The sequence below is a fragment of the Ambystoma mexicanum genome, chromosome 1p (assembly GCF_040938575.1).
Source record: "Ambystoma mexicanum isolate Mex_15411 chromosome 1p, UKY_AmexF1_1, whole genome shotgun sequence".
Classification (NCBI taxonomy): Eukaryota; Metazoa; Chordata; class Amphibia; order Caudata; family Ambystomatidae; genus Ambystoma; species Ambystoma mexicanum.
The window spans coordinates 646,454,198-646,482,139 of NC_090921.1; the positions used below are offsets into that span (position 1 = coordinate 646,454,198).

At 45.8% G+C, this 27,942-nt stretch overlaps 1 protein-coding gene across 11 annotated transcripts in view; it reads right to left on the minus strand.

Moving 5' to 3' along the window:
* Positions 1–27,942, minus strand: part of MARCHF2 (membrane associated ring-CH-type finger 2) — a 1,824,254-nt gene that overhangs the window by 1,572,420 nt on the left and 223,892 nt on the right. For 10 of the 11 annotated variants that reach the window (XM_069649684.1, XM_069649689.1, XM_069649693.1 and 7 more), the window contains exon 2: positions 18,734–18,813. The gene's annotated coding sequence lies outside the window, so the exon portion shown is untranslated. Of the gene's footprint in view, positions 1–18,175; positions 18,323–18,733; positions 18,814–27,942 lie in introns of all 11 variants that reach the window. The other variant, XM_069649692.1, reaches the window with a different exon arrangement.

Consider the following 27,942-nt stretch of genomic DNA (forward strand, 5'->3'; position numbering starts at 1 on the left):
GGGGGCTGGCTCACAGGTGCAACTCAAACTAATGCACAACATTTTACAGATATCTATGCGGTACCACGAGGCAGTGAATACCTACAGGCTAACATGTTTATGCAAAAATTACATTTGGTATTTGAACAAGAAGACATACTCCATCTGATTAAAACCGCAAGCAATTCAAAGGCGTCGGGCCCCGATGGGCTATCAAATTATCAGTTGGAATCACAGCCAGAGCTTTGGGTCTCTATATTACATAAGATATTTTTAGCTATAAATCAAGAGCAAGCTATACCGAAAATCTGGACACATGCCATAACAGTGCCCATATTTAAAAAGGTTGACCGTCAACAGCCAAACATCTATAGAGCCATTTCATTGCTATATGTCCCGGGAAAGATTTATGGGAGGTTACTGCTTAAAGAACTGAATCAATCGCGGATCAGCTGTTAAAAGATCCATTCCAAGCGGGATTTGTGTCTGGCTTAGGAACCGTTCCAAATATTTTATGTCTAAACTTCATAAAACAGCGATATGCCGAAATGGGCCAATCGTTATATCTGGTGTTCATCAACTTCCAGGCAGCATTCAATTCCATCGACAGAGTAATGCTATATCATAAATTGAAAAAACATAAATGCCCTCCATCCATATTAACTTTAGTTATGTTACTTCATACAAACACCACGATGCAAGTACGACTAACATATGAGGGCTCCCTGTCAGCATTAATAGTCACCAAGAGGGGTTTGAAGGAAGGATGCTCACTTGCACCATTCTTGTTTAACTTTTTCATATTTGACATAGGTGACATATTTACTAGTATAATCTGCGATGCGCCAAAGTTAGGTAACTAGATAATAAAACACCTGCTACACGCCTATGATCTGGTAATACTGTCCCAAACTCCAAGTGGGCTTCAAAAAATGCTACAAACTTTAGATGAATACACCAAAAAAAACGACATGATTCTAAACATCAATAAATCACAATTGGTAGTCTGCAAGAATAGCAACATCCCAAAAAGAAGACAACAATGCTCTTAGAAAATTCAAAACATAAGTTTGACTGTGGTTGATCATTACAAATACCTAGGTATTAAGTTTTCAGATACAAATAATCAGATTCATCACAGGCTGGAACTAGAATCCAAATTACGAGCGTTAACATCACAGGCAAAAATATTAGCACGCAGATATGGGAAATTTTCATTTAAGCATGTTCTATCCTTTTACCAAATGAAAGTAACACCAATCCTGATATATGGCATGGAAGCCTTTTGCATTGTAAAAAAAGAGGAGTGGAACAAATTAGAGGCTAGTTTTTGGAAAAATGTATTGTGTCTACCTAACTGCACTCCGTTGCCTATGATTCAATATGAATTGGGGTCACTCTCTTTGTATTCTCAACTCCTGTGTAAGATGTGTTCTTTGCTGCGTAAGTGTTTATTGGGTACACAAATGTATAATGTCCTAAGTATTGTAGCCAAACAACTTTTGTCAAACTCTAACACATTATCGAAAACTTGGTGTAAAGTTACATTCAATGCTATGGCAGAGGCATCCATTGATGTAGACTTGTTAATGAACAATCCAGGGCGAGCTAAAACTAAACGTTTCCAATTTGATTGGTTACAGAACCTAGAGGCCTGTAACAGATTCAAAGATTTCCAAACAACATTAATTGGGATGAAAAGATACAGGCAAATGGCAGAATACCTTATTAAATGTCCCTCGCCACGCATCAGATGTCAATATATGCGCTTCAGGCTCAATTTGTGGCACACGCGTGAAATATTAGCGAGAAGGAAAGTAATCCCTAAAAGTTTAATGTATTGTAGACATTGGGCCTCATCACGAGTTTAGCTGTAACCCTTAAATCCGGCGGTAGCACTATTACCGCCGGATTTAACGGTCCGCCAAATCAGGGCTTCGGCGGATTTCTCCCCAGCTCTGAGCTGGGTGGAAATCCGCTGAAAATTTGCGCTCATACCGCCGGCGGGAAATCCGCCGGCGGTATGAGCGCGAAATTTCCCCATTGAGCCCAATGGGGAATGGGGCATTCCCGAATGGGCTCAATGGGGAATTCCAAATCCGCCAAACCCGTGATCCGGCGCTAATAGCGCCAGTGTGTTTGGCGGTAGAGCAGATATCGCCAGCGCTATTAGCGCCAGCGTTACCGCCCAACTCTTGACGAGGCCCATTGTCTAAATGAACATGAGCCCAAAACGTTGAAACACCTATTGGTGTTATTTCCTGCCTTTATTGCAATTCGTAAACAATTGTTTCGAAATGTGTTTGAGTTTACAGCACATCTAAATCATCATGAAATTTGACAATCGGTTTTCTCCTCCCCGAGGATAGCGGTGAAAGTGGCTATTGTGCATTTATTAGAAGCCACAGTCCCTGATTATAAGCAAAATAGAAATGTGCAAAGTGAGTGACGATGGTCCAAACCTATTGTAATGCAATAACAAGAGATATCTGAAATTATTTGGTTGCTTTCACAACAGAGTGTAATTTTAACTAACTTTAATTTGAATAACTAATTTTAAGTGTTAATTTTAACTGATGATATGATGGTAATGAAATGTATTATAATGAAATGTATTTTTTATTTGTATGCACAAAATATTTGAAAAGTTGTTATACAACTAAACAAATAAATAATAATAATTAAAAAAAAACAATTCAATGTTCTGCCACACCAAACATGCAGCAGGTCCACCGTACAGGTGCAGTATGGTAAGAGGGACAAAACGAAATTAAAAAATACTGCAGACCCAAAAAATATTCTGCAAAATGCACAAGATAATCTGCAGCACCAAACATCCAGTAGGACTGGCATACATGCACAATAGAGTTAACGGCACAAAAAGAAATTAAAAATGGAAAATATACCATGTAATGAAAACATATTATGCAAAAGCACAAAATATACATCAAATACCCATTAGGGCCACCGTACAAACACAGTAGGGAGCGAGGGATAACATTAAATGAAAAATATAACACAGTATTTAAGGTCTTTTGGCAAAATGCACAGAAACCACCGCAGCCACCAACACACGCACACATTACGGTCCGATGTATATAAAGAATTGAGGCATACACCAAAGAAAATCTGTAACCAACACAACCGCACACATACTACAGCACACATCACAGCACAAATCGCAGCAAGAAAAGGACACGGTGCAAAAAACAAAACATCTGCCCCAACAGCACACATAGCATGCAAACGTAAAAAGGAAATAAGCAAAATCAAACAACATACACCATCACAAATCACTCAACTTAATGAAAACGGATACCGCGCATATGGTTAGATGGTCAATGAAATGAGGAATATACTGAACAATAAAAAAGCAAAAGATATGCAACAAAGAAAACAATCCACCGAAAAACATTCACTGTTAGCACACAGCATACCATTACGGCATGGAAATTATGAGTTTACTGAACAACACAGAACACCATCAGTCGCAACATGGCTTTAAACCACAAACCTAAATGTAGCCAAATAACATACACCTCCACACATTATTCAACTCACAGTGACAAAGCAACACAGTCGCTGGAACCAGAAAAAATAGAAAATATATTGGGACATACCGAAATGAGAAATATACTGCAAATAAACAAAAAACCTGCAGCCGCATATCCCACAATATGGAAGCAAAATAAATAAATAAAATACATCACCATCAAAAAACACTACCACTATCATGTGGAACAAACAAACAGTTGCATGCATAATCCATGGTTTTACCATGCATAAGCAGCACCACAACTGGGCACATTCCTAGTTTCTAAGAAACACAAACAATGCAGAACAAGTAAATAGATGCATGTGAAAGGACAAAGCAAAGCATTGCAACACATTCACTCAAGCCCACTTGCAGAACAAGCCAACCAACCATCCACCACATGCACACCTTTAGAAAACCTGGAAACAAGAAGAGTCTTGATTGGTTAACCTTCAGACAACACACTCTGAACATCATACAAACTGAAACCTTTAATCTTTCTGCTGCAAACCACCTGGATTCTGTTGAATCTGCAGCCACATTTAAAAAAACGTTGGCTCAAAATAAAAACTGTTAGGGAGCTTTTGCACAACCCTCCACTGAGGGCTGTGTAACTATCTAACCGAAAGGTGAAACAGTTTCTCTCACCAAAAGGAAAGACCCGACTCTCTAATGATAGTAGCTATGGAAGGTTTAACTCAAGGAGTAAGGAAGGCTGGTAGTGAAGTATAGTTATTCCACGCACTCAACCAAAGAAAACACCCAAACTGGCATATTGAAATATATATGGGATACATTACATCACCGTAATCGTATTTCTGATGCTTGTAGATTCACATGCTGTGCATAGGTCGACATCTAGTGGAAGCTGCAGAGTATTACAGTTTGTTTTTTCAAAACTCGAAAATTGGGCGTCGACACAGGGCGTGCCAGTAATACTATCCCTAGTGTGACGTCCACTGTACCCATGATCCCTCACGCGTCTAGGACCCTCAGATTGTATTTTTTCTGACATGAGGTAGCATGAGGAGTAGCGCGAGTACAGATGATCCAAGCAGATAGAAGATAGATAAGATAAGAATACAAGCATCCATGCGCCTTCTCTCAGAGGGGAGGAAGGGTGGGTCGCATGTGAATCTAAGCAGATACAAGCATCAGAAATACGATTACGGTGAGTAATGTATCCCTTCTGAGGCTTGTGGAATCTGCTTAGATCACATGCTGTGCATAGATTAGCCAGCAGTGTTAGAAGGCGGTGGGATTTGAGAAGGGTCATGAGCAAATAAATGTCTTAGAACCGCTTGTCCCACTTGAGTATCTGTCTTGGAATGGGTGTCAGTACAGTAGTGCTGAGTAAAAGTGTGAATAAAGCTCCAAGTAGCTGCTTTGCAAATGGTGTCAAGGGGAACATTTGCAATGAAAGCCAGAGTGGCCTAAATGCCTCTTGTCGAGTGGGCTCTGGGCGTAAAAGGCAAAGTTTTGTCAGAAAGAGAGTAACACAACTGGATACAGTTGACAATCCACTTGGAGATGGCACCCTTAGAGACGCGATCTCCCTCTTTGCCTGTGGCTACGGAGACAAACAGTTGATCTGTTTTCCTAAGCGGTCTAGTCTTGTTTACGTAGTAAAGGACCGCCCTACGCACATCTAGGGTGTGTAGTTTAACCTCAGCCGAGCTTTGTGGGTTTTGGAAGAAAGCCGGAAGCTTGATGGACTGGTTTACATGGAATTTAGAGATAAACGTAGGTGAGAACCTAGGGTGTGTCCGTAAAACCAGCTTATCCTTATGAATAGTAAAGAAAGGATCCTGTACTGACAGAGCCTGAATTTCACTGACCCTTCTTATGGATGTAATGGCTACTAAGAAGGCAGTCTTATAGGTCAGGTGTTTGAGACTTATCTTTTGCATGGGCTCGAATGGGGGGCCTATGAGTTTAGATAGCACCACGTTCAGGTCCCATCCTGGTGGTGGGTTAGATATAGGAGGATGAAGTCTCTTTACTCCCTCCATGAACGCTTTAACCACGGGTACCTTCCACCACGACACCTTGCTATGTGAGATGGTGTACGCTGACAGTGCTGCCAGGTGTACCTTTAGTGAGTTGAAAACCAACCCTGCGTCCAGCAGGTGGAGCATGGTGGAGCATGTATGTCACGATTGTGGAAGGAGTGCAATCAACTGGGTTGATTTGTTAATACTGGCACCAGATAACAAATCTCTTCCATTTGTCGAAGTAGCAATGCCTCGTGTTCGGTTTCCTAGACTCTTTTAGGATGTCCATACACCTCTGTGGTAAATTGAGATGTCCAAACTCTGTGACCTCAGGAGCCATGCTGCTAGGTTCATGGAGTTGGGTTGAGGATGCACCTTCTGACCTTGGTGCTGGGACAAAAGGATGTACCAGCCCGGAAGTTTGATGGGATCGCACACCGAGAGTCTGCGTAGGTGTGGAAACCACGGTTGTCTCGCCCACATGGGAGCAACTAGGACGAGCGTCATCGACTCTTTGTTCATCTTGTTCACCACCTTCCTGATGAGGAGTTGGTGGAAAAGCGTACGCAAACATCCCTGACCAGTTCATCCACAGGGCGTTCCCCAGGGAGTCTGGTTGGGGAAACCTGGATGCGAATCCTGGGCACTGTCTGTTTTCGCTTGTGGTGAATAGGTCTATAGTGGGGAAACCCCACTGAGAGAAGAGATCTTCTACGAAATCTCAGTGTAGACACCATTTGTGTTCCTCCGGAAGGGGATCTCTGCTCAAAGCGTCCGCTAGAGAATTGAGATCCCCTGGAACATGTTGAGATGACAGAAAGATGTTCCGTCTGAGTGCACATATCCAAATTTTCTGGGCAAGTCTGGACAGATTTGGCGAACGAGTCCCTCCTTGCTTGTTCAGGTAGAACATGGCTGTCGTGCTGTCCGTCCGGATCTGCACCGACAGGTTCAATAGGTGGGGCTCGAACGCTTGAAGTGCTCTGAAAACTGCCAGAAGCTCTAGCAGGTTGATGTGATTCTTGACCACTGTGTGAGACCAGAGACCCTGAGCTGTGTGTTGGAGATGGTGAGCTCCCCATCCTGTCAGGCATGCGTCTGTCGTGACTACCGCCTGTATCTCGGGATCGTAAAAGGGTTTCCCCTTGGATAGATTGTCTCTTGTCCACCAGTGGATGTTTTGTACAAGTGTTGGCGAAACGACCACTAGATTGTCCCACTGACCACTTGCCTGAGAACACAGTTTCGCCAACCATTCTTGCATGGGACGCATGCGCAGACACGCGTGGGGCACCAGGTAAATACAGGACTCCATCATGCCCAGCAAACGCATTGCTTTGCGTACTGTTATCTGGCGACCGGTTTGATATTGCGGAATTTGCAGTAGTATATTCCGAATTCTTTCCTCCGAAGGAAACGCCAACCCCTCTTGTGTATTTAGAACAGCTCCCTCGTTTATGGAGAAGCCCAATTCGAAGAGGAGGTCGATAGTTCTTTGAATGTTTGTCCTGCAAATTACTGGGGTCTCCCCCGTGATGAGCCAGTCATCCAGATAAGGGTACACTGGGTTTGCCTCCCTGCGTAGGTGTGCCGCCGCCACCGCCAGTACCTTGGTGAATACCCTTGGAGCCGAGGCTATCCCGAAGGGCAGTACCTTGAACTGGTAGTGCTGACTGTCCAGATATTTTCTGTGCGCTGGGAACATGGAAATATGAAAATAGGCATCTTTCATATCCAATGTTGCCATGTAATCCCCCTTTTTTAGGACGGGAATTACCTCTTGGAGAGTAGTCATGCAAAATGTTTGGGGCTTGACATACTTGTTTGCAGGCCGTAAATCCAATACTGGGCGCATTGTCAAATCTTTATTTGGCACAAGGAAGTACGTTGAATAAATACCCTTTTTTACCTTGTGTCCCGGGACGAGTTCTATCGCGTCCTTTTCAAGAAGAATTTCGATCTCTTCGAGTAGGATCTTCTGGTGATCTAAGGAGTGTATTCTTTGTCGTGGAGGGTGGTTTCGGGGACGCTCTAGGAGTTCTATGCAGTATCCTGCGGACACTGTGGACAGCACCCATCTGTCTGATGTGATCCCTTCCCAAGCTTGGGTGAAGATGGAAATGCATCCCCCTACTGGGGATGCGTGAGAAGGGACCCTGAACGGAGCGTCACTGTTTTGGTGGAGGCGTGCCCCCTCCTTTATTGGGACTGCTTCTACCCCTACCACGACCTCTTTTGTTACCCCTGCCATAACTCTGGGTAGACTGCTGGTTAGTGTTCCATGTAGTACCCTGGCCTTGGGAATAGTTAGAGCCTCTTTGGGAGTTTTGTCCGCGAGGCTGACGAAAATTGCCATTCCCTCTCAGGTTAGGGGGTTTGTTGGTTAGTTGCCCTAGGGACTTGAGTGTCTCATACTCGTCCTTGGCATTCTTTAGCGCGTCTTCGACCGCCTTTCCAAACAATAGATCCAGCTCCACCGGCTTATCTATCAATGATGCTTGGGTCTCGGCCTTGAAACCAGACTGCCGTAGCCAAGCATGCCTCTTGATGACCGTGCTTTCAGCAATTAATCTGACGGCGTTATCCACGGCATCAAAGGTTGATTTTAAAATGCAACCTGATACGGCTCTCCCCTCGGCCGAAACTCATGCCAATTGGCTTTTTAAGGGTTCTGGGGCGGAGTCTATGAGAACCGCGACTTTTTCCCATTGATGGCAGTTGTAACTAGCCAGCAGGGTGGTGGAGTTTGCAATCCTTACCTGGTAGGCGGAAGTGGAGGCTACTTTCCTGCCCAAGCCATAAATCTTCTTGCTCGCTTTGTCGGGGGGAGCTTCGGACGATGACAAGGGTGTCCCCGCCCTCTTACGGGTGTTTGTAACAATCAGGGAGTCCGGTTTGAGATGTCACCTTATGTATAGTGGGTCAGATTGGGCTGCCCTGAAAAGCTTTTCAATTCTGGGGTTTACTGCCCTAGTGAGATTGGGGCTAACAAGGGAAGGGTTTATCCTCCTTTGTATTGACTTAAGGATAGGGATGGCCTGAGCAACAGGTCTCCTTTCTTCCACCAGTTCCTCTGCAAAGTCCCTCTCTTCCTGAGAACATTGGGTGTCAATGTGGAAGTGCTGTGCCGCTCTGGACAGGACCTCATTCAGGAGAGGTTGGTTGTCGACCGGAGAGTCTGTAACCGCGGGCTCTTTCTATACTGGGGAATCTACCCTGTATGTATCTGGGTCGTCCTCTTCCTCCTCCTCCTCCTCTTGGTCCTCATCATCCCAGTAAAAGCCTGTCCCAGTTTGTTCTTCGAACATGCCCACGTCTGGATCCTCAACAAAGGATGGATCTTCCTGGCATTGAGAATAGGGCTGTATATAGAAGGGATTTGAAGATAGAGTTGGTGCTTCAACCCGGGACTTCCTACTTGGGGGTATTGGATCCTTCGAGCCTGAGGGAGTTGACCCTTCTGGTGTATAAGAGAGAAAGTGTTCCGGGTTCTTGGCATAGAAATCTGCCAATGATGACATCCTTGACATTACTCTGTCTATGTCCTAACTGGACCATTCCTTTGAACTGGGAATAACTCTTTCCTGGAGTGCTTTCCCTGTTTTATCCTGACTAGACCTACTGGTATGAACAGGGGTCTTAGGGACAACAGATTGAGATTTGTCCTGGCTAGACCTACTGGCCTGAACAGGGGCCTTAAGGACAGGGGTCTGAGACTTGTCCGTCTGTTTAGGTGGAGTAGAATGTAGTTTAGGAGTGGAAGTAGGCTGGGACTGCTTACTTTGTTGTTTTCCCCCCTCCCTGTGGGTGGAAGAGTGCTTCCCCGACTTTTGGGCCCTATCAGAGCTTTTCGATGCCTGGCGTCGAAATTCGGGGGTAGAGTCCCTGTCTCTGGAGAGTGTAAGGGATTCGGTAGCAGCCTTGCCGCTGCCTGCAGACGCCGACTCCTGGAGTGCGGCTTGGGGGTAGAGGTCGGCATCGTCCTCCGACGACCGAACCTCAGTCACTAAGGGGAGCGAGGCACTTTTAGCAACAGTGGAGGGTAGCTTGGTGTCATGAGGCGATCTCGAACGCGAACGCTCAGAGGACGCCGACTCGGTGGACCGTTCTCTACGTGCCTCTTGCCGAGAATTCGACGTGCGCGTCGAGTCTCGGTTGGACTTCTGTTTGCTGGAAATGGTGTGGGTAACGCTCGTGTCACCGGGGGTCTTCCCCATAGCTGCCCTGCCAGACAACCTTCCGAGGTCGGGGACTTGCGCTTGGCTGTCCATCGACGCCACATTGCCCTCGCCATCCGAAAGTAAGACATCGCTGCCATCGCTGAAGGCACCCTCCACAGCCATGGCCTCTTGTCGCCTGGCGTGGTGGGCCCAACGCTTTGTCGAACGGTCCTTAAGGGTCTTCGGTTTAAACCGACTGCACGCTCTGCAATTCGCCTCGGGTGGTCCCTCGGCAAGCAGAGGTTACACGTGGCGTGTCTGTCAACCCAAGGATACTGGCGGTTGCACTTGAGGCAAAATTGAAAGGGGGTACCCTTCATACGCACCCTATGGCAGCGAGCTGGGAGTGTAGGAATATAAGTACTGTACCTATATTAAACAGAGTGTAGGATATGTGCCACCCCCCACTCTCCCTACTTGCAGGGCCGAGTCCAGAGGACTTCCGAGGCCCGGGCCGAGGCCAGAGACCTTCCGAGGCCCAAATCCGTCGCTGTAGTCCGACGGTTGAATTTTCTCCGATCCGGCGTCGAGTGTCGATGTTCGGAGACTCGACGTAGAGAACCAAAGAAAACACCCAAACTGGCATATCGAAATATATATACATTATTATAAATTTACATATAGAATCTATCAAATAAAAAACGGTCTAGGGGCTAAACAAGACATAGTAAAGTGCTATGTATGTATAAAAACAGTAATGATCAGTTAAGACGCAACCACTACTAATCTATCTCCGTTTGCCAATACCTGATGGTACTTGCTAAAATTCTAATCTTTGAACTAAGACTCCATGGACCCAAGGGGGACATAGGAAAAGTGACCAGGGGCTGGTAAGTACCTCCAAAGTCACTGCAGGAGAGTTTCACATAAGTTCAAAAGTTCCCCATGGGATTTAACATGGCATGAGTCAGCAGGCAAAGTTGCAGTTACAGGAAAAAGGAAGATACGTTTTGTTTCTACCCCACAGGTGCAGAGAAACCAGCAACTGATCCCTGAATACGCTAGAGGAGACCCTATTGAAGCAGACCAATGTCAGGTTCGAGATCCAGCAACCCCAGGAACACAAAGTCTTCAGGATAACGCGATAGAAGGGGGCCTGCAGAAACCTTCAAGCATGAACCATATCTCGAATAACCCACCAACCCAGGACACAGAGGGCCTCATTACAACTCAGGCGGTAAGGGTTTTACGGCGGCGTAAACAGCGCCGACCCTTACCGCCTGAGTACGAGGTCCCTTAGCGCCATGGCGGACTTAACACCTGCTTTTAGCAGGTGTTAAAATCCATGGCGCAAAGGGACCATGGAGTTAATTACGCCACCGTAATTTACGGTGGCGTAATTAACGCCTTCCCCACTCCCATTATGCCCTATGGGGCAAAATGGGAATGGGGAAGGGTAAATGGGAAAATGGGGATTTACCGCCCCGCCAAGGTTGGAATGGGGCGGTAAATCCGCCAACCACCATGGCGTAAACGTAGTTTACGCCATGGTGGTAAAGTCACGGACCAGGCGGTAACTTACCGCCAGGGTCGTAATGAGGCCCAGAGGCAAGTTCTCTGGGACAGGGTTACTAAAGAGTTGGGAAACATGACTGTGTACCGGAAAAAATGGATCAGGCATGCCAAAACTATTTTTTGTAAGTAGATATGTGGTTTACAGAGTCAGGTCCCTGGGGGGTCTTCACCCTGAACCACTGATGAACCAGACAGTGGAAAATAAGAACACACTGCCTTCACAGGAGTGGAACACACCAGCCAGAAGTGAAAGCAATGGCAAAGATGACTTGTACAAGACGGAGGAACCCGGCCAAGAAGATGGACGGCTCAGCGGACAAAGAGCGGCAGCCAACCAACAGAAATTGTCCCATGATGAAAACAATGGTGGAGGTGACCCATGACAGCCTAAACTAAGTGGAGAGGTGGGTATTTGTCTCTGAATACTGTAAGGAAGGCATGGTATCAACAGTAAGCCAGACACGTGATCAAAGTCCAAGGGTGTTTATTGAACTTCTATTGGGTTTGAAAAACACCTATCTAATCCTAAATCTAAAGATTAGAGCAGGCTACGACCATCAAATAATAATGCTGTCCTAGTGGTGTCTTGTCAAAATAAAAGGGCCTATACTAATAAACCTATTGCCCAATCCTTACCTCTAAATACAAATAGTGTGGGAAACAATGTTATGCAAAAGAAAAGTGTTCAGGAAATCATATGTCAGGATATTGAAGCAGTAGGCTTCCCTTCCCCATGTTTTCAGCACGGGACAAGGCAGCACACTCGAGCTTAGCACAGTCTCTGGCTTCTTTAGCTTGAGGAAGCAGTTCAAAGCTTCAACATCGTAGCCTTCTGTGCCAAAGTCTCTTCTTTCAGAGGACCTGTTGCAACAAACAATAAAGTTCCTTTCCTTTCTGTATTTCACATATACACCATTTTCTTAGGCGATTTATTATTCACCTAGGATCCCCCTCCGCCGGGCTCAGATCCACTTTAACGCAATGTTCTCAAGATTTTCACGTATCCAATGTCTCGGGTGATTCCCTGTTCACCCCGGGTCCCCCTCCGCCGGGCTCAAATCCACAACACAAAATCTTCAATCAGTCTCCCTCAGTCGGATTCAGACCGATTTATCTACTTTAACACAAACTTGCTTTAACCCAAAGCTTTCAATTGATCTCCCTATGCCAAGCTTGGACCAACTTTATCTACTTTGCCAAAACATTTCTCTACCGTAACAACATCGAAGACTTGCGATTGTGCTCAGGATTTTGCTCGACCCTTTGCAGGACCACTTCTATCATAATACTTTGCCACTCTTTCATTTTTGCCAATGCTCAGCTGGATACCTTACAGAGACCTTCAATTGAGCACACATGCGGTGCTGGACTTCTCTGTCAAAGGGATTGTATCTTGGTTTCAAAGTTCAATCACTCATAGGCATTTAAACTTTACTTGTGTTGGTTATCACACGCGTTTCAAACAATGTTCGCTCCAGCGCTCGCCATACAATGTTGCCTCTTGCAACCTGGGCTTCAACACAGACCGGTCTTGTATCGGTCTCCCCAACACACCAGCTGTGTTGATTTCGCTGTGGCGTTACTTTCTTCTTGGAGTCAAGGACAGTACCATGGCAACTGGCAATTCTCCCCGCCTTATTTATCGACGCAGGAGGGCCCCAGGTACCGCCGACACAATGCAGGATTCGTCAGCCTGGTTTCCTGGTCTTACACTTTCTATTCTCGAGGTTTCATGAAAGTAATGGCTCCTTGTTTGTTTGGTAGGGCAATACCCAGTGTACATGGTGCTTAGACTAAACAAAAAACTGGAACCTAGAATAACCAAAAACGTATACAGGTCCCCAGAGTAAATGCCTATGGTTAAAAAGAGCGCCTTCAGGGTAGAAGCACCCACAGGCTGGAATGCCATGCCTCCTGAGCTCAGAAACTGCACTTCCCTGGACGGCTTTAAGACAAAACTCAAAACTCACTTATTTAGATAACTAGACCTTTTACCTCGCTCCCCCATCCCCCTCATCTGTCTTTAAACTCCCCATAGGGACCCCAGATCTGGACGCCCGTATGCCTCCGGGCTACTTTGGCAGCGCCTTACAAATAAAGTAAAGTAAACTTGCCAAAAAGGTCAAGGGAACGTCCATCCTTCCGACTCCCTTCTGTCTTTCCATCTTTCTTCTCTTGTTAAACTGCCATCTTGGAACTGCTGTTTCCTCATGTGATTTGCCTCGCTCAGAGTATGCTCTTGTGCTCCGCCTTTCATCCGTGTGGGGAAGCTTAATGGAAGTCAGGTGTGTGTGATGGTCAGTAATTGCCCAACCATGCCTGAGCATTGTATTGGGACACGTCAGGTATACGGCTCGGGTGTTAGCCCGTTTTCTCTCATTGCGGGTTGTCCATGAGAAAGTGTTTGTGTTATAAAGGGGTTTGGGGTAGTGGGTTGAGTTCCTAAATATCCTACCTGGTAGGATGCGGTTGAGGTGTCACAAGAGGTAAGGGGATACTGTGTCTCACTATCCAGTGTCGCACTCCCACTCCCCGGAGACCCCTCATCCAGGTGATCCTCCCAAACTGGTCCACCCCCAGGAACTGGATCCAAAAGCAATGGCTGTGTCCTGGCCACCGGATGACAGATCCCCAGGAAATAGTGGGTGAGCCACCTTCTGGTTTCTCACAATACCCTCCTAGACCGTGACCGCTTCCCAACACAAAGGCAAACAACCAAGCCAGTAAGAGGGAAGCAGTAGTAAAATGGCACAGAGACAGTCCCAGCATGGAGGCCCTAGACCAGCCAACAAGGAGAACCAGGTGTACGAAGAGTATAACCCAGGAAGGACGTCTAACAGCCAAAAAGCAGAACCAGAGCTAAGGTTACGAGACACATGCCCAACCAGTACAGCCAAATCTACCATCAAACACTCAGGTCAACGCACACAGAATGTGTAATGGCCTGTTTAGTGCTAAGGTCTGGTTTATCCCTGCCCAAACCACAGTTGAGGGTGCAGGGGTGAGCTCTGAATCAGCCTCATGTGTGCACAACACCCATTTTAGGCCTACTTCGTGGTTTCCCAAGATAGTACTCCAATGGCTAGCAAGGAGGTCTCCTGATCTACTTATGTGGTGAATCTGCTTGCACCTATGGTGAAGCCAAAACTATACTGCAGCTGCCACCAGCCTACTCCTTAAAACCAACACAGGATGATCTAATCGCCCTAGGGCCATAATGGGATGCTTAAAAAAGCTCCCATGTCTTAGGAGTCATATGAGCTATCATACCATATACTAAATAAGGGTTGCATTGGCAGGTAGGCTTCAGTATCGACAGGGGTGTCCAACATGGATGCTTCATGGTGCCCCTTTTGTTTCATTACATATTGATAATCTAGAAAACACACTTTTGTTGGGCCCAGTCGTAACTACTTTGTAATACTGATGACCCCCTTATTGCCAAGACTCTCCTCTCCCTGCAAAAACTGATTACTAGATATGCTGGGTTCATGACCTAGATTTAAAAGTGAATGCCACTAAATAGGTGATCATTAGTTTTAGACCTAAGAAAACAACGAAAAAGTGTGTCACTTATTGTGCCGGGCCAAGTGAAAAGATACCTGAGAAAGATTCTTTCTCCTACCTGGGAGTGACATTGCCAAAAAATCTTAGGGGCTTCGAACATATAAGTAAGATTGCCAAAAATAATAATCAAAATGCGGGTGCTGTTAAAAAATGTGCCAAAGCTTTTAAACGTTATCCAATCCAGATGCTTGTGACCCTTTACGAGGCAAGAGTAAAGACAATAGGGACATATGGCGCAAAGCTATGGGGTTTTGAAGATCCTTCCAGACTGCAGACAATCGAAATAATTTTCTCTGTAGGCTATTGAGCTTGCCAAACTCGGCCCCGGTGTATAAACTCTACATCGCACTTGGCATTTCACCCTGGTCCAGTCGTGGTACAGAGCACCACTCAAGATGTGGCTTTCAAAATGCTCCAACACCGTTCTCTGAAACCTAATTCTGGGTTCTCTTATCCCTTGCCCCTCAACCAGAAAGATACCCTGGTGCAACCAAGTTTTTAAATCTTTAGTCAGGGTTCAAGCTCCATTCCGATGGTCCAGTAATTTTGGATACTCCAAAACGGAGATTAGATTTCTAACCTCAAAATCACGCCTTACTGCAAGAGGGCTCGGGGGTGGGCTGGATGCTGCCCTAAGATTGACTATTACCTATTCATCTCAACTGAGGGTAATCAGCTGTATATTTGTTACTTTCTGCACAGGTTTGAACAGTGGGACATCACAAGGCTGCATTTTAATCTACTTCCCTTGAATGTATGGGCAGCTATATGGAAGAATCGGGACTTTACTCATAACAGCGGCTCTCCATTCTGCCCAGACAAGAAGGAAATGAGCATACATTTTATGTTTTTAGGTCCCAAATATGCCCAGTTGCAGGCTTCATTTTTGAGATGGATCTTAAAATATTTTAACGCCAGGAAATACAAAGATGCTTTTGATCTTTTAATAACTTGTAACAAACCCTGGGCACTGTCTTAAGGGAATAGCTTTCTAAGGAAAGCAACGCAGCTTCGTACACTTGAACCTAAAGTATCATTACGTCCACGTGGTGATTGCGATTGATTCTGAGGATTCGTATTATTGCATGGCTTTTTCCTTTTCTGATATGATTGTCGGATGTATTTATTATTGTAAACTTTAATGAATTGGACAGCAGAACTGCCTAAAGTGGAATTCTACCCTTCTGTCCAACAAAAGACATTTTAAGTCCATTAAAATATATAATTCTAAAATTAACACAGGCTTTCACATCATCTGCTCATAGACCACCGGCTTGTTGGTCTCTTTGTTTCCTATGATTATATTGAGTTTGCCCCATCCACGATGGCACCCCTCCAATAGCTCTGCTTGTCACCTCCTACAGTGCTGTGTTATCTACTGGAACCTACAGCAGGGCCTGTGCATCATGACATCTTGATTTCTCTCTCTGGTGGCATTATGTTCTTTGTTCTAATTGTTTCACCTTATTGATTGTTCTTCATTCCTCTGCTCTGTCTCCCCGCATGTATCCCTGGCGTAACTCAATCTGCCTCCTGCTCCAAACTGCCTCCCACCGCTGTCCGCCAGATGGACATCCAAACGCCTAGCTCGTTCTCCCTTGTACCATCGTCAGGACAGGCACAAAGCAAGTCAAGGTCTTACTCAATTCTTTGCGAGCATTCACCTATCCAGTGTTCTTGAAGTATTTGCATGATACCTTCTGGATCAGAGTGCCGGTTTACCTGATCTGAACATCTCATATCTTCAGAACTATCCAGTACGAAACAAAAACAAGGCTATCTCCTATAGGGGATTGACTCCATCACTGGGACTTCCCTTCAGCAGCTTCTTCATTGCCACTTAGATCACTGCTCTGTTTTTTTGGGATAACACGTTTTATTGTTTTGATTAACAAAACTTGATTAACAAAAACCATTGCTTGACAAAGTAGAGAGAGAGTAGATACAGACAAGAAGAGACATTTCCGATCATACAACCAGCGGTCCGATGAGCAATAAGTGGCAACCATACCATGCAATCCAACAATTAAAACCACAGGCCCCTCAGCTCAATTGGCCTCCTCCCATTTGACCCACATTTTCGCAAACTTCTTCGGGCACCCCCTTGCATTATACACCCTCCTCTCCAGAGCCATGCACATATCCACCTCTGCCAGCCACCGGGACATTCAGTGGTGATCCGGGGCCCCACAACAAAGTAATGGGGTCTCATTACGACCCCGGCGATAAACCATGGTGCTATAAGCACCATGGTCCATGCCGGGGTCCGCCATGGTGAATGGCGGAATTACCGCCCCATTCCAAGGATGGCGGGGCGGTAATTCCCCATTCACCATGGGCCCTTCCCCATTCCCATTTTTGCCCCATAGGGCTCAATGGGAATGGGGAAGGCGCTAAGTACGGTGCCGCAAATTGCGGCACCATACTTAGCACCAAGGTCCCTTTGCGGGTTGAATTTTAACACCTGCAAAAAGCAGGCGTTAAAATCGCCAACCCGCGAAGGGACCTTGTAATCAGGCGTTAAGGGATTAACGGTGCCGCCACCTTTTGCGGCACCGTTAACCCCTTAGCGCCAGGGTTGTAATGAGGGCCATGGTCTTTTGAATCTGTCACATGGCAACCAAGAGAAAGTTTTTCGAATTTAGTGAAACCTGCCTCCCCCCATATTACCAGCAATGCACATTTCAGGTCCTTAGAAACTTCGGGGGCTCAATGTTGCTGAAAGTCTATCTATACATTTCTCCCATAAAATGTGAACCTGTGGATAAATCCATAAAGTGTGTTAGAACATGCCCCTATCCCGCCTGCAACGCAAGCATTTGTCATCCTCAACCATTCCCCATTCATGCTGCATTGCGTGGGAGTAATAGATTTGCTGTAGGATCTTGTATTAGGCGGACCTCGTAGGTATACCCACCTCTATGGGGAACATCATTGCCTATGTCCCCCTCCCATCTATCCTTCAGGCAGGATAACTCCTGTGTCCCGAATGCGGATATAACTTGGTAAAGGTTGGAAGTGACCTTAGTTTCAATGCAGGGCGGGATTATATTGGCCTCTAATGGAGAACTCTGCAGTACATTATCTAAAATCCGGGAATTGCGCCTGCATTGCATGTTTTAACTGCATGTATCTGAAGTGCTCGCAGCCACAGAGACTGAAATCCTCCCGCAAGGAGGCTTACGTCCCGTACCACATCTGCTAGGGCCAGGATCCCACAATTCTCCCAGCTCCTAAAAATACCTATCTTAGTTAGCTCTGGAAGATGAGAATTACCTGACAGGGGTTGAATTAAAGTGGGCCTCCCACCCCCAACCAAAGTGCCTATGAGCCTCAATCCATACCCGCTGTACGTGCCCACTCACCAGCGGAATTTGTAGTCCATCTTCCCATGTACGATCTGCACCAAGAGTTCAACATCATCCACGCACCACAATGGCAATATGTGGTAACTCAGGGTCCTCCTGTAGCCAGTGGTTCACCACCACCACTTGTGCCGCGTAGTAGGACCTCTGCAAGCAGGGTAGGACAATCATCACCCTCCCACACCAAGCGTTGTAGAGTTGGCAAAGCAATTCTAGCTTGTTTACCCCCCCTCCCCCCACAGCAATTCCATGAGTACCCTCTCAATTTTTACAAACATCTTCCTAGAGACTGGGAGGGGGCGTTCTGTAACACATACAAACATTTAGGTAAGTATATCATCTTGGGATCACTGCTGTTGACACACTGACATCCAGAAGGCACTGTACCTCTTCCTTACACAACAATCCCTCTGTTCTTAGCTGAAACAAGCTAGCTTACTTTTAAATCCACAAATGTAGCACAAAGAAACTTTAAAATAACAACTGCACAGTAGCACCGGACTTTAAATAAATTATTGTAGCGTACATAAGTGCAACTAGAAAACAATGAATGTTTACCTGTTGCATAAGTTGTCATGCAGAACAAATTTCATTGCAAACGTGACAACCTCCATGTGCAAATAACGTCCTTGTATTGCCTGTAAAAAAGAAACAATACACATTGAAAGCTTATACTCATTGTAGTGAATAAAAAGAAACGTGTCCATGGAAGGTTTGTTATAACTCAGTAGCAGCATACAAAATAATCTGGCGACATACTAATGTGTACACTTTGTACTACTATACTGAGTAAATGGCATATAATGTTGGAATTATGAAACAAAAGCAACAGCAAATCATCTTACAATGGGCAATTCACAAACAGGTAAGAATTTATATGCATAAACACATGCATTAAAAACTGTAATATATATTTCCCTTTAAACCTTTAACATAACAAGGAATTCAATGGAGACATTTTTTTTAAAAGTCAATGTTACTATCTATAAAACATTTAAATCTATAAATGTTGGAAATGCCAACTTTTAGTTTTGATGAATTATTACATACTAAACATATCATAAAATAAAACCAACATTTTGGGAAATTAACCAGCCAAAAAAGTAAAATGTAGCATTAGCACATATGTTCATCATTGATACACCAACATACAGTACAGTCTAAAAACAAACATTCACATTTAAATAATACCTTTTGGAGGAATAATCACTATTTTCCCTTTTCAATCGAAAATGTAATATACCCTATACTATGGTGATGATGTTGAAACACCATGAAACACAGACACATTCATACATACCCCTGCACGTCCACACACCATTATGTATCTAGACCTACATATAGTCTTTTCTCTAAGGATGTTAGGGCTCGTTTCATCCCAAATGTTACAGCCCAGCTGACCTCCATTATTATATACTGTCCCTTATCCCCAAGGGGCACCCCCTTCCCCCACACCTCCCGTGAGGCTAGGGAGGTGATACTACTCCGCAAACACCCTCCATAGGTGTGGAAGTAAGTAGGACCTTACTGGGAGAAACTCCCCCTGTGGGGACAGGGACTCCTGTTCCTGTGAGAAACTCCCTAAAGAATATCCCAACATCACTTCTTTAGAAATACCCTACAGAGACTTGTATGAAGAAATGTGTTAGTGTCAACAAGAAACAGTACCTGTGTTTCACTGCTGAGTGTTCTGTAAATGCAGCTTTCCTTTCAATGCTATTTTGTAACAATGTTACGTGTTTTGGAAAGCTGCGTGTATTACAATGAACTGTGTGTATCAATATAATGCATGTTTCCTACAATCATTACTTCTTGAGATTATGGGCAGTGCTAGTTCTTTCACTTCAACACTGACGTTTATTTTTAAAGCTACATACATAACTACATTAGATCCCTTTTATAGTCCTTTTGCCACTTGTGTATTGTGTAGTGTTATGTCCCTCATGTTGAGTTTATAGTGTATTATGTCGCTAGTACATAGTGTTTAATGTCCTTTATGTATTACCTGTATAGTGTATTGTGTTATTTATGTGTTTGTGTATTATGTATCAGGTGTATAGTGTATTATGCGTATGACATGCATTCCTTACCGTAATAGCATTTCTGATGATTGTATCTGCTTAGATTCACATGCTGTGGATATAGTCCAACATCTAGTGGTAATGGCAGAGTATTGAATCTTGTCTTTCGAGGCTGGAAATGGGACGTCGGCATAGGCCTTTCTGTAACACTACCCCTAACGTGACATGTAGTGTACCCAGAAATCCTCATGTGTCGATGTCCCTCTGATTGAATTTTTTCTGGTGTGAGGGAGCCTTATGACTATCGTGAGTGAGTACATAAAGAGAGAAGCAGTAAGACGTCTATGTTCCTTCCATCCGGGCAGGGAGGAGGGGTGGCCGCATGTGAATCTAAGCAGATACAATCATCAGAAATGCATTTACGGTAAGTAATGCATGTCTTCTGATGCTTGTTCATCTGCTTAGAACCACATGCTGTGCATAGACTAGCGAGCAGTACCCGGAGTTGGAAGTGGGATGTGAGAAAGAACAGTAGTGAAAAGGTGTCTTAGTACTGCTTGTCCCACCTGAGAATCAGACCTAGAGTGAGTGTCTATGCAATAGTGTTTTGTAAAGGTGTGTACAGAACTCCAGGTTGCCGCTTTGCAAATGGACCCGAGAGGAACATTTGTAATGAATGAATGCTATGGAAGCCCCTGTGCCCCGAGTAGAGTGTGCTCCAGGCTTGAAGGGAAGTTCTCGCTTGGCAAGAGTGTAGCAGAGTGTGACGCAGTTGACAATCGATTTAGAGATGGCTGATTTAGCGACAGAGTCCCCTTCTCTACCAGCTGCCACTGAAACGAAAAACTGGTTTGTTTTTCTTAGTGGTTTAGTTCTTTCCAGATAGTACATGACTGCCCTGCGCACATCCAGTGTGTGTGTAGGCTTCTTTCTGCCACGTTGGTAGGGTTATGGAAGAATGTAGGCAGTTCTATAGACTGGTTAACATGGAACTTTGAAATGAATGTAGGTGCAAACCTTGGGTGAGTGCGCAGAACTACCCTATCTCTGAATTGTAACAAAAGGGTCTAGAATAGAAAGGGCCTGTAGTTCACTAACTCTTCGTATAGAAGCTACTGCCACTAGGAAGGCTGTCTTGTAAGAGAGTGCTTTAAGGCTTGCTTAGTGCATAGGTTCAAAGGGAAACCCCATAAGTCTGGTTAATACCACATTTAGGTCCCATCGGGGAGCCGGGTTGGAAATGGGAGGATACATTCTCTTAACCCCTTACATAAAAGCCTTGATAACTGGAATCTTCCACCATGACACTTTCTGCTGGGACGTAGTGTAGGCTACAAGTGCAGCTCAGTGAACCTTCAGGGAACTGAATACAATACCCAAGTCCAGCAAGTGAGTCAGGTATAACACTATGTGTAGGAGAACATTCAATGGGATTAATTCATTTGGGATGACACCATATGGCAAAGCTCTTCCATTTATTGGCGTAGCAATGTCTGGTGTTAAGTTTCCTTGCTTCTTTAAGTATATCCATGCATCTCTGAGGAAGCTGGAGAGGTCCAAACTCTATGATTTCAGGAGCCAGGCCGCTAAATTGGGAGTTTGCGGGCATGGCTGGAAAGTTTCTCCCCTGTCCTGAGACAACATGTTTTAAGGGCAAGGCAGTTTCATCGGAGGAAAGAGAGACATTTCCATCAGATGGGAGAACCAGGGCTGGCGTGCCCACAATGAGGCCACCAAAATCATGTTAACTGGTTCCTGGTGCATCTTGTGCACAATCATGTTAAGTAGGGGAGTTGGGGGAAAAGCGTAAACAAATCTCCCTGACAATGTTCTACAGAAACCGTTCCCCTTGGATTGGTTATGGGGGTACCTGGAGGCGTAATCTGGGCATTGAGTTTTCCAGAGTTGCGAACAAGTAGAGCGCTGGGAAACCCCATTCTGCAAAAACGTTGGAGACGATGTCTTCGTGTAGTCGCCTTTCATACTCTAAGGGGAGTGGGAAGTCTCGGCTGAGCACGTCTGCCAGAAGATTGAGTTCCCCTGGAACGTGTTGAGAAATAGAAGCATCTTGTGTTCAAGAGCCCACTTCCAAATGTTCTGTGATAGTTTGGACAGCCCTGGAGAATGAGTGCCCCCTTGCTTGTTCAGGTGGTACATGGCTGTGGTCCTGTCCGTGAAGACCAGTACTGTCTTTCCTTGTAGCTGCGCCTGAAAGGCCTTCAGTGCTTTGAACACCGCTAATAGCTCCAACAGGTTTATGTGGTTGGAAGCTATCGCTGGGGGCCAATCCCTGTGTGCCGTCTGTTGAAGAAGATGAGCCCCCCACCCCATGAGGGATGCATCCGTCGTGAGAGTGGGTTTTACTGCGGGGGTGGTGGAGGTTTTCCCTCGACCACCACCTCGGAGAAAGTATGAGGGCTACCGAGACAACCAATAGATCATCCCATGGTTCGCTGCACTGACACCATTAGCTGTTTAGCCACTCTTGCATGGGGCGCATGCGCAAATGAGCATGAGGAACCAAGTAAATGCAGGACACCATCATACCCAACAGTCGCATGGCCTTGCGTACCGTTACCTCTCGACTGGCTACATATTGAGGGATTTGAAACAGCATGTTTTGAACCCTCTCATTGGAGGGGAAGATGAGACCGTCTTCTGTCCGAATAAAGCCCCTAGAAACTGCTTTACTTGGCTGGCGTCGAGGCTGGATTTCTTCTCGTTTATTAAGAAGCCCAGACTGAATAAAAGGTTGACCGTCCTGTGAGTATTTGCTAGGCATGTTTCGTAGGAGTCCCCTGTTATGAGCCAGTCGTCGAGGTAAGGATAAACTGGGATGGATTGCCTGCGCAGGTGAGCCGCTGCCACTGCCAGTACCTTTGTAAATACCCTTGGGGCTGAGGCAATGCCGAAGGGAAGGACTTTGAACTGATAGTGCTTGCCCTCTATCATGAACCTTAGGTACTTTCTGTGTGCCGGCAAAATTGAAATATGAAAGCATGCATCTTTCATGTCCAATGTTGCCATGTAATCTGCCTTCATGAGAAGAGGAATTACTTCTTGCAGCGTCACCATATGAAACTTTTGGGGTTTGACAATCTTGTTTGCTGGGCGCAAGTCTAGAAAGGGGCGTATGGTTAGATCAAGGAAGTACACTGAATAAATACCCTTGTTTACCTGTAGAACAGGTACGACTTCGATAGCACCCTTTTCCTGCAGGATCTTGACCTCTTGTAGCAGGATGTAGAGGTGTTCTGGTGTCAGGCGCCTGGATCTTGAAGGTCTGTACCAAGGTGGCCAGCTGAACTCGATACAGTACCCGTGGGTGATGGTTTTGAGCACCCACTGGTCTGATGTGATCCCCTCCCATGCATGTAGGAATGATGTTAAGGTATTCTTGAGGATGTTGTGATTAACTTTTTTGCCCTCTGGCACGATTGCTATTAGGTGGGAGCGCACTGGTTCTGCGACTTCCTGCAGACCCTCTTGCACTAGGTTCCACTGAACATCTGAATAACTAGCCAAGAGTGTGGTATTATTGGCTATGCGCGTGGAGTATGCCGCAGCAGTGGTGATTCTTTTCCGCAAAGCATACAACTTTTTACACTCTTTGTCTGGTTGCGATTCGCCTGTAGACAAGGGGATACCCGCCCTCTTCCTTGTCGTTGTGACCACTAGAGAGTCTGGTGTGGCATGACACCTAATATATAGGGGATCGGTCCAAAAAAGTTTTTTCAACCTAGGATTAACAGCTCTGGTTTAAGAGGGTGTCAATAAAGAGGAGGTGATGTGCCTCTTCATGGAATTGAGAAGGGGAATAGCTTAGCTAGCCAAAGTCTTGTCTTTTAAAATGTCCTCCACAAAATTTGAGTCTACCACTGGCTCCTGTGTTTGGCTATTTGGAAGTGCTCAGCCATCTTCCTAACAATGGCATTAAACGCCATTTGGTCGTCCACAGGAGAGGCTTGACGCAGAGGAGGAGACGAGGGAGGGTCAAGGCAAATGGCATCTGGGTCCGGGGTAGGGTAGGGGATAGCCAAGGTGGGTTCTCATTAACTGGCTGGTCAACTCCCCAATCCGGGGTGTGACCATGAGTATCAACAAACAGATCATCACTCTGTGCATAAGGGTCAACCCCTTGTACATAAGGGTCAATATGAACCTCTTCAGGATCTGATAGGTCGAAGACCTCCTCATGGAGAGGTCCGAGGAACCAGCTTCGACTGAGAGGTTGCAGCGGTACCGGGGTTTGTGTATTTAGTCCCATGTGATGTGTGTGCGTCCTCATAGCCGGGGTGTATCTTCCCCATGGTAGGACTTGCGTCGTGCCTATTGGGGCCGGGGACGGATGTCTAAGAGCGTGTCTGCTCTGTTGTAAGGTCAATGGTGTCCGTGTCAGAGCCATGGTGGTCGATATGGGCCTCATCACTTTCGGCGGCGGGAGAGCTACCTTCGGCCTGCGACATTGCATAGGCCGCTTGTCGTTTTACACAATGCTCCTTTATGGTCGTAGCCGTAGGAGCTCACAGTGCAGACAGGATGCCTCAACATGCTTGAGGGGGAGACACTTATTACACCGAGGGTGCGTATCTTGGGAGTCCTGTCCATAGCGCAGGTAAACAAAAGCGACCACAATACCAAAGGGGCAAAGAGAGGGGAGAAGGAAAGACATTCTTAAAAGAAGGGAAACCCCGAGACCCCAATCTCTCTAATGTGTAGGCCGGCCAGAAGGCCCAACATCGTCGACCGGAACGCCAGCTGTCGAAGTCTGTTGTTCTGTCTTCAGCGGCGGTTCAGTAATCGTCGAAGAGGGGACGAATGTTGAATAAATGACCAAAGGTCGGAATTTTAACAAATGTGCAATTTAGGTAGAGCTCCGCATAAGGCTACCAGCTAGCTGGGCGGAAAAAAACAATCTAGACGCGTGAGAATTTCTGGGTACACTACACGGCATCATAAGACATGCATTACTTACCGTAATAGCATTTCTGATGATTGTATCTGCTTAGATTCACATGCGCCCACCATTCCTCCCCGCTCGGATAGAAGGAACATTCACGTCTTACTGCTCCTATCTTTATGTACTCACTCACGATAGTCATAAGGCTCTCTCGCGGCAGAAAAAATACAATCGGAGGGACCTCAACATGTGAGGATATCGGGGTACACTACACGTCACGTTTGGAGTTGTGTTACAGACACACCTATGCTGATGTCCCCTTTCGATCCTCGAAAGACAAGATGCAATACTCTGCGGTTACCACTAGATGTCGGACTATATGCACAGCATGTCATTCTAAGCAGATTAACAAGCATCAGAAATTGTCCCTTCTGTATTACTTGTAGTGCATGTTAGGTTTTTAGTGTATTACTTCCATTATGCATTACATTGTGTATTATGTCCCTTATATTGTGTGCATTGTGTACTGTGCATTAAGTGGAGTATGAATTATGTCCTTTCTTTTTTATTGTGAATGGTGTATTGTGAATTACAAGCATTATGTCCCTTCTTTTTGATTGTGTACGGTTCAGATTACGTGTATTATGTCTCTTGTTTGGTCAATTGTACGTTACTTGTATGGTGTAATACAGGTATTGGGCATTACAGGTATTGTGTAATAATACACACATTATTACGTATATTGTGCACTACTTCTCATCTTTTCCTTTATCTGGTCATACACGAGGCCTGTTACATTGTATCACACACTCCATACGCATATATATTCTGTTTAATCAAAAATGTGAACATCGCGAGGTCCATCCAATTTGCATTGTGTGTCTACAACTTGTAAATAATGGCTACGTCTGTGTCGAAATATAGAAATCACAGTAGATCATTTTGAGACATGCATCCCAAAAGAATGTTTTTGCCTGTCTATGCAAAACATTTAGCAGCAATCATCCAAGGCCCTCGTATCAGTTAAAAAAAAAAAGAAAAAGAAAAGAGGGTCCTTTCGCATCCAGGGGAGACAGGAGGTGCGCCAGCCTTAATAGGACCACTGCCGCACAGCGGGAATCATTCCAATTTTGCAGGGAGGAAACCGGAGTAGCAAGATTGGATCACTTCCAAATGTAGTGGCTGGAGGTACTGCCTGCACCAAGCCTCAAGAGCCACTAATCACAGGCTTGTCCACACTGGAGTAGCGGTCGTGGGTCTAGAGATTGAAACAAAAAGCACATCACCACCTTGGCAGTAGTGTGACTAGCTGACCCAACTCGACCAGTGCAGGCAAGCTGTGCACTCAGCGAGCATCGGCAGAGGAGCGTGGAATGCTCAAAGTCCCCCAGAAGCTCCTACAGTCCCCATCTGTGTGGCATTTGTGTCAGAAGTGCAGCATTTGGTTGGTGTTGCCTGGAAACCAAGCAGAAGACGACCACTGGGAAGTAGTGACTTAGTGAGGTGAACGGGATTCAACTAACTTGGGCAATCAATCAGCAGAGTGAGCTGCCCAAAATCACAGCGGATTTTGTGCACAGGAGTCAAGAGAAACAGCTCATAATCTGGCACATCAAGAAACTCCTGAAGGTAGTGGAGTAAGGGACAGAGTGACGAGTCCCAGCAAAGTGTTCATGGGTAGTGAAGCCATCCAGAGAGCATTATACGCTAATTCTGTATAATCCCTGCCTAGATCAACCACACTCGCACACACCATGACAAACCACCCCTGCCCTCACCAGCATTCCTCCATCTTTCACCATCAGAAACCACTGACACCAAACCCGCACCAGAAGTCCCACCTTTTCCATCATCAGCCTTCCTCCATCACTCACCACCGGGAACTATCTTCTCCAAACCCCCAACAAGAGACCTTCCACACCCGACCCACTCCCCCATCCACAGCTCCTCCCCCCATCTATACCAGAAACAAGTTCCTCCATATGCGCACATGGCCAACCCTCCACCCACATCGCCCAGCCAAAAAGAAACCTTGCTGCCCCACCGCCCCTACCGATACCATTCCTCTCAAATGTGCCTCAATCAACACCAGGTCAGTCCCAGCTCATGCCCCTGAGATCCACGAACTGACCTGCAACGATCTTAACTTGCTGGCCATATCCAAAACATGGCTCCATTCCGCCGCTGGCACTGCATTATCCATTGCCATCCACGCTGGCTATGCCATCCCACAGAACGACAGAATCCTCGAGAGGTGGTGGAGTCGCACTCATCTTCAAAAACACCCATGCCATCAGAACCACCAACTCAAGCCCTGTCCCTCACTGCGAATCACTCGCCATCAAGCTCTTCATTTCACCAACATGCACCATCAATCTCCACCTCATCTACCGGACCCCAACCCCATTGCCTCTTTCAAGGAAGATGTCTTACACATCATCAATCTCCCATTAAAACCGAGCTCCAAACTCATCATCTTAGGTGACCCCTCTGACATATACGCCAAAAGTGTAGCCATGTCTCTCAATCACGCTGGCTTCCTTCAGCGAATCAATGACCCTACCAACATCCATGGCCGCACCCTTGATTGGATAGCTGATCTCAACTGTAACATCTCTCCTACCTGACCATCTGGACCTGCCCATGGTCAGATAACCACGCCATCATCTTTGACATCCCGATGGGTTAACGGCCCTCCTCATGCCACACAATGAAACAAAGGCCCAGTCCGCTGCACAAAGAACCATACCAAGGACCACCTCCTACCATTCGTCTCAGACCTCAAGAACCCAACTAACAGACCAACCGACCATGTGGCCCTAAGTCAATCTCTACAATGCCACGAT